General features: G+C 38.6%; 1 pseudogene; it reads right to left on the reverse strand.

Annotated features, from left to right (window-relative positions):
* Window positions 1-3,869: 3,869 nt before the first annotated feature.
* Window positions 3,870-9,548, reverse strand: LOC103748991 (annotated as a pseudogene).
* Between the last annotated feature and the right edge of the window lie 2,971 nt (window positions 9,549-12,519).

Raw genomic sequence — 12,519 nt, forward strand, 5'->3', positions numbered from 1 at the left:
AATTGGAGGCCTCAGATTTTAGGAGAATTTTTCTGGGCTCCGAAGTGTTTACTTAGCCTTAAGTCTTAATTTCATCATGCATATATTTCTAGCTATAAAATGGGGATACTAGTATATTATTCACTTAGCCAAAATAATAACTTTATTAGTCTTGTTACGGTCTATTTCTGATATTCTGGAATGTATTTTGGCTAGATCTCAGACTCAGAAAAGGAAAGGTAAATAAACTGCTTAATAGTATATTGGTTGAGCCAAAGATAAATCCCAACACTATTCATTGAGGAAAAATAATGGAATAACTTCCTGTACTTTGAAACAAGTATATCATTGAAAGGCTACTAGAGTTTATATTTGAATAGCTCAGTGAGTTAGTCATTCAGTTGAATGGGATAAGATTTAGAATAAATGGATAAATGTTAAAAACCATAGCACACTCTTTGGCACCTAATAGGCAACTATTTAGTGATATACTATTATGGAACTGAGAAACTTAATTTTCACCTGTGTATCCACTTTATTAGAATGACTTCAAGTTCACACAGTTAATTACAGGAAATTTCGTGAGGTTCATACACAAGGTGGGGAGTTACTTGCTTTGTAGGTAGAGAGGCTGCTTCCTATCTGACTGCTATATTTAGTATCTTGTTTCTGCTTAATTTTTCTGTATTCTTGGAAATAAGCATCGTTTCTGGTTTTCCCATTCCAGGTTCATCACCGGAAGAGGTCTCAATTTCTTGATGTCATTTGCAGTAGTGAGTAACATGGTCGTTTCTCTGCTTGTGTTGTAGGTCTTTGGTCATGTGCGTCTTTGTTATCCTAGGCTGACTCTTTCTCCACATTGTTAGAAATTTCCCACTCTTTGCCCATCATGCTGTGTGTATGTGTAGATTCTTAATGCTTTCCCAATTATTACAGCTAGAAATGCTATGTTTTCCAAACTTTCACTGCTTCGTCGAATCACTCCAATATGGTAATGTAAAAGATCTTGCTTAATGATTATGTATATAGCCATATACAAAAATGTTGAGCTCCTTGAAAGAGGAGAAACAAGTTCTATTCTTTGCAGTGCACAGTAGTTACCCAGTGAATGTCTGTCATTTGGGGGAATTCATGGTTGTGTGCTTGTGTGTGCACTTGCATTTGTAATACTCTTGCCTTTTATTTCCAAAGATGATGTCTCCGATCAAAATATGCAGCTGTGTTTGAAAAGAGTGCTGCCAATATCTTTTCTGCATTGCATATATGAAGTGGATTTTCAGTTCAGAAACTGTAGCTATTTGAAGAGACTGATTTTTTTCCCTTTTAAAATCACATTTGGCCTAAAGACTTTGCTCAAAAAAGTGCAGTCACATCTTGCAATGCAACACCAGGTTCTCTATTAACTGCTGGTGTTTCTCAGCCATGCCGTATTTTTAAAAAAAAGCTCTGTTGCATCACGTCCTTCAGTTTTTCCTATCCAATGATTCTTTGCCTAATTTTACAGTATTTTAGCTTCTCTGACTGCCAATTCCCCATGCATACCACACAAGAAAGCAATAATAGGGAAATTCAGTGTTCTCATTCTGAGTGTGTGCAAGGATGCACAGTTGGAGGCATGACGTTTACAGCTTAAATTCATTAACATTTTTCTTACCATCTCTGAATGTGGAACTAATATGCAGACATTCAAATCATGACTCATCTCATGATCTTTTCTGATTGTGACTGAATGACTTTAACATTCACTAAGAATTTCTTTCCTTGTATATAAAAGAGTGATGATTATCCTCTCTAGCTTAGTACATAGTAGTCAGGACTGTAGTCCGGTGGTTTGAGTTCAGGCACATGAGAGACCATGAATGCATGTTCTGAAATGATAAGAAATGCTGTGGTTAGCCCTCTGTTTTCTACGTGTGGTTGAAGATATGATCTCTCAGCTCCTTGCTCCTGCTCCCTCCAGCCACGCCTCCCCACCACGATAGACTCTTATCCCTCTGGAGCCATAAGCCAAAATAAACTCTTCCTTCTATATATAAAAAGAAATGCTGTTGAGTTAGAGCTGATGCCTGTCATTTTAGTCTACTAGCACAGAGTATGTACAATGTTGATGGTAATAATGATGCTTATGATGTTAGTGATGATAATGGTAAGATGATAGCAACCTTTATAGTTGTTGGAAACATTTATTAAACAACTCCCGATGCTTTGCTGACTTCAGCAGTAGATTCTGTTCTCACTGGCTTGCATTTTCATTTACAATGTAAATGTTTGGTTTGCATATTTTGCTTAGAAGACAATCTGGTACAAGAATTTCCATTTCTCCCACTACTTTCTTCCTTCAACTAGGGAAGTGTTATCTCTTTATTCTCATCCAAACAGTGTTTTTCTTCACTTTGAAGTCTATTCTTATTAAATCTCCAACTGTTCAAATTCTATTCATTGCCCAAGAATCATTTTAAGACTCTTCCATGTGGTTATAGAACACAATCATCATGCTCGCTCACTCAGATACATTGCAGGTGCAGAAACGGAAATGTGGTGAGCCTGTCCTGCATCATTCACAATGGGGTTGACGCTTAGAGCTTCACTTTTATTGGCCTGCGTTGCTTTCCAAAATAAATTAGGGCCTGAGGTCCATGTTCTCAGCATCCACGCACATGTTGACACTTTCTTGAGACTAGGCATCAGAGCTTTCAGTCTTCATCTAGACATATTTATAAATGTGCTTCCAAGTGGGTTGGTCTTGAAATATGACTCTGAACTTGATTTTCATACTTCAGACTTCTTTTCTTAATCTCCAAGACAGTATCTGGTACTTGTATGTTACTTCGTAGTTGGCTGAATTAACTTTAAATTATAAGACAATCACATAAGTCTGATGGCTATACTGTTTTTGCATAGGTTATTTCCACCTTTAATCTGGCTATTTTTTGTGGGAAAGTATGTCTCTGAATATCTGCTGATCGAGTAACTGAATTTTTTCTGGGAAATTTTCAGTGAGGATCACAATGTCTTTTTTTTCTTCAGAAAATTGCTTTTATTCTTTTTTATTATTCTTTGAGAATTTCATGCATATACATACACATATATACACACACACTAACACATATACACACATACACATATATATTTGGGGACTTTTGTTTCCCTTTTGAGACAGGTCCTCCCATATCTACAGCTGATCTAAATACACATGCACACACACATATATAAAACACAATCATGTACTTCAGGTTTTTTTTTGTTGTTTTGCTTTTTCAATAGCCTACTAAGTCCAGTTAGTGCTCCCCAATGTGCATGGGTGTGGATCCATTCACTGGAGCATGGATAGCCTACCAGTGGCCATACCCTCAAAGAAGAATGATTATCCCTTCTCCAGCAGTTAACAACTCTTCAGTCAGTGGTGGGGCCTAGAGGTCATCACCCCCATCTATGATGGAATTTTGGCAGGTTTGATCTTGTGCATGTAACCACAGTTTGTGTGAGTTCAATAGCCATGTCATGTCCAGAGGGCAGCATTTTACGGCACTCTTCCCATCCTCTGGCTCTTACATTCTTTCTGTCTCTTATTATGGGATGTTCCTGAGTCTTGGCAGATGTGGTAGGTAATAATGATGTCCCATTTAGAGATGAGTATCTTCTTAGTACTTTGACCAGTTATATATCTCTGCATTGGATGCTGCCCACTCCAAAAAAAAAAAAAAAAAAAAAAAAAAAATTCGTGGACCCATGTTGAGAGCAGCCCAGGTCTATGTGCATAATCATAAATATTTAAAAGGCAACTTTAATGACATGACAACAGCCATGACTAAAACAGGACTCAGGAGGAATGAGTTGTACATCAGCAAGTGTGTGGGGTCCACTGAGCAAGTTCATCAGGTGATGCAGCTTCAGTGTTCCACATTGTAAGGAAACTCTTCCACATTGGTGCTCTCAGGCAGCAAACAGGCCCTCCAGTTTCTGTTGAAGCTGAGGATGGTGACCATCTCCTCGTCACTCAACTTGAAGTCAAATACCTGAAAGTTTTCACGTGTGAGGGTGTCACAGACTTGGGGATCACCACCACGTTCCTCTGGATATGGAACCTAATCAGAACCTGGGCTGATGTTTTCTTGTGCTTTGCAGTGATTGCTTTAATCTTTGGATCCTCCAGGTGTGAAAGGTCCTCTGGCTCAGCCCAAGGTCTGTCTGGAGAGCTTAGTGGGCTGTAAATGTGAAGCTGAGTGTCAGTACCAGATCAGTTTGTCCTGGGTGAGATATGGGTGGCATTCAACCTGTTTGGTCACTGGTTTATGTTTCAGTCCAAGTTTGTTTAAGATGCTTTCAATCTGGAAGTGGCTGAAGTTGGAGACACCCAGGGCTTTCACTAATCCCTCACCCACGAGTTCTTCCATGACTTCCCAGGCATCCAAGAATGCTATTTTACTGGTTGAGAACATTGCCTCCATTATCTTTGGAGAATAACTCCCCCCCCCCCGCTGAAGTCCCTGTGGCCAGTGAATAAAATAGAGATCCCGATAGTCCAGTTTCATATCCATGAAGGTCTTGTGAAAGGCTTCCTTCATCAGTGTCCTCTCAAAGCAGGTAGATCCCGACTTGCTAACGATGATGAGGTCCTGCTCCACAGCTTTCTCTGATCTTCTCTTGAATGTCTTCTTCCATCTCGTTCTCATTATAATACATGTACACACAGCCAATGTAACGATATTCAGCATCAGTGGCCACCTTCACGGCTTCCTTGACTTGCTTGGGGTAGAATTCCAGGTGCCCAGATTGACTGTGGACATCTTTGGCTTTGGTACTGAGTTCCGCAAACGGGTGCTGCAGAAATGGTTCTAGAGAGCAAATAGATGTTTGTGCCAGTGACTGTGAAATCTTTTTGTATCAGTTGTTAAAAATAGGCTCTATATTGCTGGAAAATTTATGTAGTGATGATAATGAACCTGTGCTTATAAGAAGAAGAATAGTGAAATGATTTTAAAATTGATTGCATAGTTTAGGGGTCACGCTTTTGCCTCTGGGGCTGCTGCTACATCAGTGAGCTTGCCTTTTGAGCACTGTAACAGTAAATCAGTCAGGTGTGAGAGCAGCTGTTTGAGAATGGAAAGAAGTTGAATTTCTTGACCAAACTCAGAGTAACTCATGGTATCTTCATGCCTTTGTCATGCTTCTGCGGCTCTGTTGTGAGGCATGGAGAAGGAAAATTGGAATTGCTACAGCTGCACAGGGATTGAAGTACCGATGAACCTGAGGATGTCTGGCAAAAATAATGACTTCCTTATCTCATAAGCCAGGGTCTGCTGGGGTCTAAGGAAAGGCAGCTTTCTATTAGCATTGTTGTTCAAATGATGAACAAGCTAATTAGGTTTTGAAAAGCTGTTGTTACCTGAAGAGACTTAAGATTCTTTGATATTATTTTAAAATAGGTTTTCCCACTATTATCATTTGTGAACTAAATCCAGACTTAAATTGACGTATAACTGCTTTTGTTGAAGTAGATACTCTGTATTTAGGACCAAAGTATGTTTAACCACAAATGCACATAATTTTCTGGGTTATGTGTGTCCCAGTTCTTTTTTTAAAAATCAATGCTTCTGTAAACTTAATAAAAATTGGTTCAAGGCACATTTTCTGCTATTGAATTCTAACATCAGTTATTTTTCCAGTAGGAAAAACTTACAGGAGACTAATTTTATCTGCTTGCTTTCTTTTGATGAGAACAGAATTGTCTGAATGTAAAATGAACTCTTAAGGAAAAAAAAATTACCATAGTGTTATTATACAGTTTTCCAAAAAACTGCTCAATGCAAGAGTGAATCTTGATAATGATGTACTAATATTGGCTCTCCAGTTATAATGTGCATGCTACACTAACGCAAGAAGTTAACAATAGGTGGACTTATGGGGAGAGGTATATGGGAATTTTCTGGATCTTGCTTAGTTTTGTTAACTTTTTTTTCCTCTGTAAACCTAAACTTACCTAAAAAGTGAGCATAGAGTCCTTCTCTTATAGGTAGTGAAAGGTCACCAAGTATACTTATAGTTGGAACTATTAGTATTTTAAATTTATGCCACCAAGGATCATCATAGCCATGGCACTCCATTGGCTCTGTGAGTCTTCTCCTAACAGAATGATAAATGGTATTAAGTAAAACTATTAAGGTATTAATTAAACATTAAAAGACATTAATTAAAAATTGAGAGATTTTTAAATAGCTTTCTTTACCTTGGGGGTTCTCAGTGCCTTTAACTTACTACTGTGCAATATGGCATCCAAGAAGGAAATATTATGTACAGCATTTCTGAAACTTAAGCTGTGGATTCATGATTTTCACAAGATGTAAACTTACCAAGTAGAGTACACCTTGAGAAAGGTTCTGTTCAACAGAAGTATGTAAAATGCCCAGCTGACTGAGGGACGGCATCTTCTCTATCTGTGAAATGATACCAAGTACTCAGAAATCCCTGCTGATCCTCTATGATCCCCACATAGCCAATCACTCATCAAGTGTTAGTGGTTCAGAGCTCACAATTCGGCTTGCTCCTCCTAAACCTTGTGCATCTTCCTGCTACCATCCTTGTTCATGGCATACTAATCTAATTGCTGAACATGTAGCTAGGTGTTACTACTATAAAAAAACTAGTGGCTTTCTTTTCCAACTACTAATTTCTCCTGGGCTGGAGAGACTTCCTTGAAGATACAACTTTCAATCTAAAACCTGGGAAGTATCTGGCAAATGGAGATAACTTGGTCATCTGATTCTGAGAAATTCTGACAAGAGACCCTGGAGCAGTAGTTGGTTTTCCTGCTTGTCCAGTTGATGAACTTGAGACTTAGATTCAGAAACTGGACTCTTACTTGGCACTCTGTTTCTATTGAATTGATTCCTTTATGTTTACTGTTCCTGAGCCCTTGCCATTTCCTGTTTGGAAAGCCAAAGCTTTAGCTCTGCCTTTTTCTTCAGAGTTTGAGCCCTGGTACTGCATTAGAATCCAACAGCAGCAGCCAGAAGTTTGCTTATTGCCAAGCTTTTCTGAAAATCTTTAGAAAAATATGTGGTATATGTATGTGTTTGGATGTGTTATGCACATATGTGTATGTGTGTGCAGGTGTTCAGGGCTGCAGGTGCATTTGTGTGTACCTGGAAACTAGAGATTGGTGCCAGATGTCGTTCCTTATTGCGTTCCACCTTATTTTTTGAGACAGGGTCTCTCACTGAACCTAGAGGTCCATGATTTGCTTACCCTGGCTAGCCAACAAGCCCCAGGGACTCTGCTACCCCAGCACTAGGATCATAGTCAAAAGCACAGTGGCCAGACTTTTATGTGGGTGCTGGGAATCAAACTCAGTTCCTTGTCTATGCAGCAAACACTTTAGTCACTGGGGCATCTCCCTAGCCTAAATGCTGCCCCCTCCCCTGCTAAATGTCTGAATTATCATCTTTTATTTTTATACAAACTTCCATCAACTGTTTGCTGGATCTGCTTGCGGCCAAAAAAAAAAAAAAATCAAGATTTAGGGCAAGGCACTATGTTTGCAGGTTTTGGAATGCTAACTTATTGGCTCATTCAGCAATTTCCTTCTTGGAAAATGACTTATTTCTTTTTAAATGAGAATTTAATTTACATAGCATGAAATGCATACATTTTAAGAGTTACACTTCACTGAGTTTTGACAAATCTATACACCATACAACAGCTTATATCTCTTTTGAGATGTTGAATAGTACTATGTTTGCAGGTTTTGGAATGCTAACTTATTGGCTCATTCAGCAATTTCCTTCTTGGAAATTGACTTATTTCTTTTTAAATGAGAATTTAATTTACATAGCATGAAATGCATACATTTTAAGAGTTACACTTCACTGAGTTTTGACAAATCTATACACCATACAACAGCTTATATCTCTTTTGAGATGTTGAATAGTTTCGCCACTACGTCTATTTCCCTTTCACTCTTGGCATAGTTGCTTGTCTCCCCCATCAATTACAGTTCTGATAGCTCCCCACACAGTAGCTATGCTTGCTCTTGAGCTTGGCTGACATCTATAGACATACATTCTTTTGTCCTATTTATTTAGCAAGTATGTTTTTTTAGATCCATTTGTAATGCTGCACACTTTAGCAGCTCATTTTGAAAATGTGCTGTTTCAGCTTGCATTTATAAAGGGAGGAAGACCTCCTTTCTTGGAGAACAAAGAGATATTCTTCAACATCTTAGTGGCATCACAGACTACACACTTGTCATTATATACATAGTCCAAGGAATAGTGAATACAAGTCAATGCTTTAAAAAATGAGAACTTCCATTAAATTATTCAAAAGCTCGTATAAACCAGGTATGGTGACACACACCTTTAATCCGAGCACTCAGGAGGCAGAGACAGGCAGATCTCTGTGAGTTGAAGCCAACCTGATCTACATAGTGAGTTCCAGGCTAGCCAGGGCCACAAAGTGACACCTCTCAACAAAACAAAACAAACAACAATTAACAAAAAGAATCTCATATAATTGATAATACTGATTGGATCCAAATTACACTTCTAGCTTAAATACATTTTCATTTGAAAGCATTTTGTTTGTTTGTTTGTCTTTGTTTTTTGAGAAGAGTCTCCCTCTAGGCACAGCTGGCTTGGAACTCGTTATGTAGACCAGGCTGGCCCCAATCTCACGGAAATCTTCCTGCCTCTGCCTCCTGAGTGCTGGGATTAAAGGTGTGCACTACCATGCCTGACTCCATTTGAAAACATTCTAGAGAGTTTGAAACAGTTAAAGATCTTTGTATCTTAGCACAAAATCCAAGTAGGTAAAATTATAGCATAGTTTATCTGCTTTAATCTTGGACATCTGAAGACTTACCATTCCATAGCAATGACTGAAATGAACTAACTGGTCAAAATAAACCACAAATAATTATAATTAATTCTAAATATTTACAGAACACCCGCCATGTATAAGATATGTTCATCTCTGGTAAGGAGAAATTTCAGAGAAGACAATGAAAAATAAAAAGGATCGACTCATAGTGCAAGGCAAAATATTGCACACTCATAAAGTTATAATAATAAAATGCAGAGTGCTAACTGAGAAATGGCAGGAGGACACACTATTGTGGAAATTTCTATGGTAGGTAAATTACTCATAAGCATATTGTATGACAAACACAATAATCTCAATAATTAGCCATTCTTTTCACTAGTTTTATTAAACTTTTTATTATGAGTCTTTATCTGGTCTATGGGAGGTTCTGAAACATTTTGTTGTACTAAATGTGACAACAGAGAAATATGTAAAAATCATCATGGCAAGGGCTTTAAATAAAGCCTTGGTTTATTCCAATAAGGAATAGGAATTACTTATGTATTGATTTGCTAAAACTAGCTTGTGTTTTATACATAAATTTTAGAAAACTGGATTTCCTGGAGTGTATAGTATAGATTTTAAACACCCATGCTAATAATGCAAGTATTACTGGAACGAGAAGGGTGAGAATTACAGCTTTGAACAGTAAAACTTACCTCCAAATCTAGAACAAGTTTGGCATCCATCTCTCCTGTAACTACTGCCATCAAGAGTATTACCTAATAGATGAAAATGGTTAGTTTTACCCTTATTCATGGTGCCATTCTTTTAAAAATTCTGCTACATGATTATACAATGATATGCTTATCTGTCATTCTGTGGATATACTTTAAATTGCTTCTAATTTTACTTATTGCAAATAAAGCTGGCGTAACATTTCTGTAGGACAGTTTGATGGACATGTGTTTCTAGTCTCTTGCATGAATACCTATGAATGGACTTGCTGAGTCACACTGTAGGTGTGTGTGTTTATCAGGATAAAAACTGCCAAGCTGCTTCAAAGCAGTTTCATCACTTTCCATTCTAACCAGTATGGTAGGTGAGCTCTGCTTTCTCATGGTGGTATCAGCATTTTAAATTTTAGTTATTTTTGTGGGCATGAAATGGTATTTCATTGTGATTAGAATTAGCATTTCTTTGATGACTAATCATGTTGAATAGCTTTTCATCTTCTTATGGACTGTTTATAAATCTTCTGTCCAATGTGTGCTCAAGTCATCTTACCTATTAAACAAAATTGCTTGTTTGTTTTCACTCCTGAGTTGTTCATGTTTATATAATCTGGATAATTCAATAATTCAATAATTGAATTATTTTGAATTCAATAATTCAAAAGCCAGCATGCCAGTTCCTTTCTGTTTCGCGTATGTCCCGGTTTGTTTCTTCATTGCTGTGACAAAACACTCTGACCACTACCAACTTGGGGAGGAAAGGGTTTATTCAGCTTACATCTCCCAGGTGGCAGTTCGTCAGGGAGCCCAAAGTAGGATCTCAGGTCAGGAACCTGGAGGCAGGAGCTGGAGCACAGGCCATGGAGGAATGCTGCTTACTGACTTGCTCCCTGGCCCCTGCTCAGCCTGCTTTCTTATCCAACATGGGCCCACCTGCTCAGGGGTGGCACCACCCACAGTGGGCTGGGCCCTCCCACATCACTCATCAAGAAGATGCTCCTCAGACATGGCCACAGACCAGTCCAATAGAGGTAATTCTCCAACTGAGGCTCCCTCAACCCAGTTGTATCAAGTTGATACTAAAGCTATCCAGCACAGTGTGTATCAGGTATATTTTCATGTGTGCCAAGAATATTTTCTTCTGGTCTGTGGCTCATCCATTTTCTTCATGATAATTTTGGGTAAGTAAAAGCTTTTAATGTTGATAAAGTAGACTTTTTCTTTTTTCCAGAGTGAATTCATTATTATCCCCATATCTTAGCCTACTTCAAGATCATAAAATTATTTTTTTCTTGTAAAAGTTACATTTTATCTTAATAGCTTTAGAGACTTTTAACTTATGTTTTGGTGTATAACAATATTATGTTTACAGTATAAAATAAGAGCTCAAGTTCATGATCTTCACACTGATCCTGAGTTACTGGGGACTGACTTCTGTTATCCAAACTCAGAAAACAAACAGGATGTCGCTCAGCACAGTGTAGAAAGCTTCCCTAGCATGGGCAAGGCCTTGAGATTCAGTTCCTAGCACAGAAGGGGTTGGGGGAGACATAGAGAAATAAAGAAAACAAAACTTACAAAGCAATAATTCAAAAGCCAGCATGCCAGTTCCTTTCTGTTTTGAAGTCATTTGACTATCAATCCGTGGTTTTATAGGAGGCACTCAAGTGGAGAGCAAAAATTAGTAGTCAAATGATTCTCGTTGAACTTGAGTTTAGAACAAAGAAAGAACCAAAAACTTCTCCAGTGGATGAGGGTGATAGAAAGCCTCCCACTGTAGCCCTTAATTTTCTAACATCTTTCCGGAATAAAACAATCCAAAACCAATAAACCCTGTGTGATCCCTTCCAGTCTCATGCTACGTTGACATATCTGCCATTGCTGTGGGGTTCACATCTGTCTCATGTTATATATTTCCTATTAACCTATGACAGAAGCTCCTTATTCATGTCATATGCTAGCTCCAAAGCACAGCATAGAATCATAAATTTCAGGACTGTTTGGTTCAACAGACAGAAGCTCACCTGGTAAGTGTTTAAGGAAATACGGAACTGGATTTGACTGTGTGGCTGGAGAAGCCGAAAGGCTAGGATTACTTTCAAAATATGCATTGAAATTATCTCTTATGTTTTCACACGAGGTTAAAAATTTTGATAAACATTTAAATAATGGGAGTAGCCTAGTGCTCTTATTCCATGAAACCATAACTTTTATATATTGTTTTTATAACTAAAAATAAAAATATCCTGTAACAAAGTCAGAATAAGTCATTAAATCGAGTTATTTGCCCCTTGTAGTAATGATGCAATTTACATCAGCTTTTCAGAGAAGCTTCTGAAACCAGAAAAAAGTACCCGATACCCTCATTTGTTAAATCGAATTGTCAGTATTTCCTTTCTACACTTAAATTGAAATCTAAGCATTAGTCCCGTTCGGTTTGATTTAGTGGATATTTATTCACGATTTTTATGAAAATACGGAAACAGAGGAGGATGTGTTGTGCAAATGACCTCTGGTTCAGGAGAGGCCCCAGTCCTTGTTTGATTATGACCATCCCTTGTTTGTTTTGACATTTAGAGTGTCTCTCCGCTCTCCGCTCTCTCCGCTCTCTCCCCTCCCTCCTTCCCTCCGTCCCTCCGTCCCTCCTTCCCTGTATGGCTCTCTCCAGCTTGCAAAAAGCTGAGGTGGTTGAAAAGCGAGGTTAACTGTCTTTCCAGTGTTTTTTAAATTTGCAGGCATTTGTCCCCCGCGCGTGCCGCGGTGCAAAAGCAGGAGCTGCATGGAGTGGGCGCCTCTCTGCTTGTGCGGACTGGCTCTCCGGGGTCGAATTTGCTGATCCTGGCTGCCCTGTTCCTCTACATTTTTGTATGCTCTTCATTTTGCTCAGAAAACGAGGTAGTGTAGCCGTAGATAGACTTTTTCCTCTTTCTCTCTCCTCTTACCCCTCCCTAGACCTCTGTGGGCTTTGACGTCATATGTGCTCCTTTCAGTTGCCATAGCAACCCCA

The sequence above is a fragment of the Nannospalax galili genome, unplaced genomic scaffold (genome assembly GCF_000622305.1).
Source record: "Nannospalax galili isolate Female #2095 unplaced genomic scaffold, S.galili_v1.0 scaffold405, whole genome shotgun sequence".
NCBI classification, from domain to species: Eukaryota; Metazoa; Chordata; class Mammalia; order Rodentia; family Spalacidae; genus Nannospalax; species Nannospalax galili.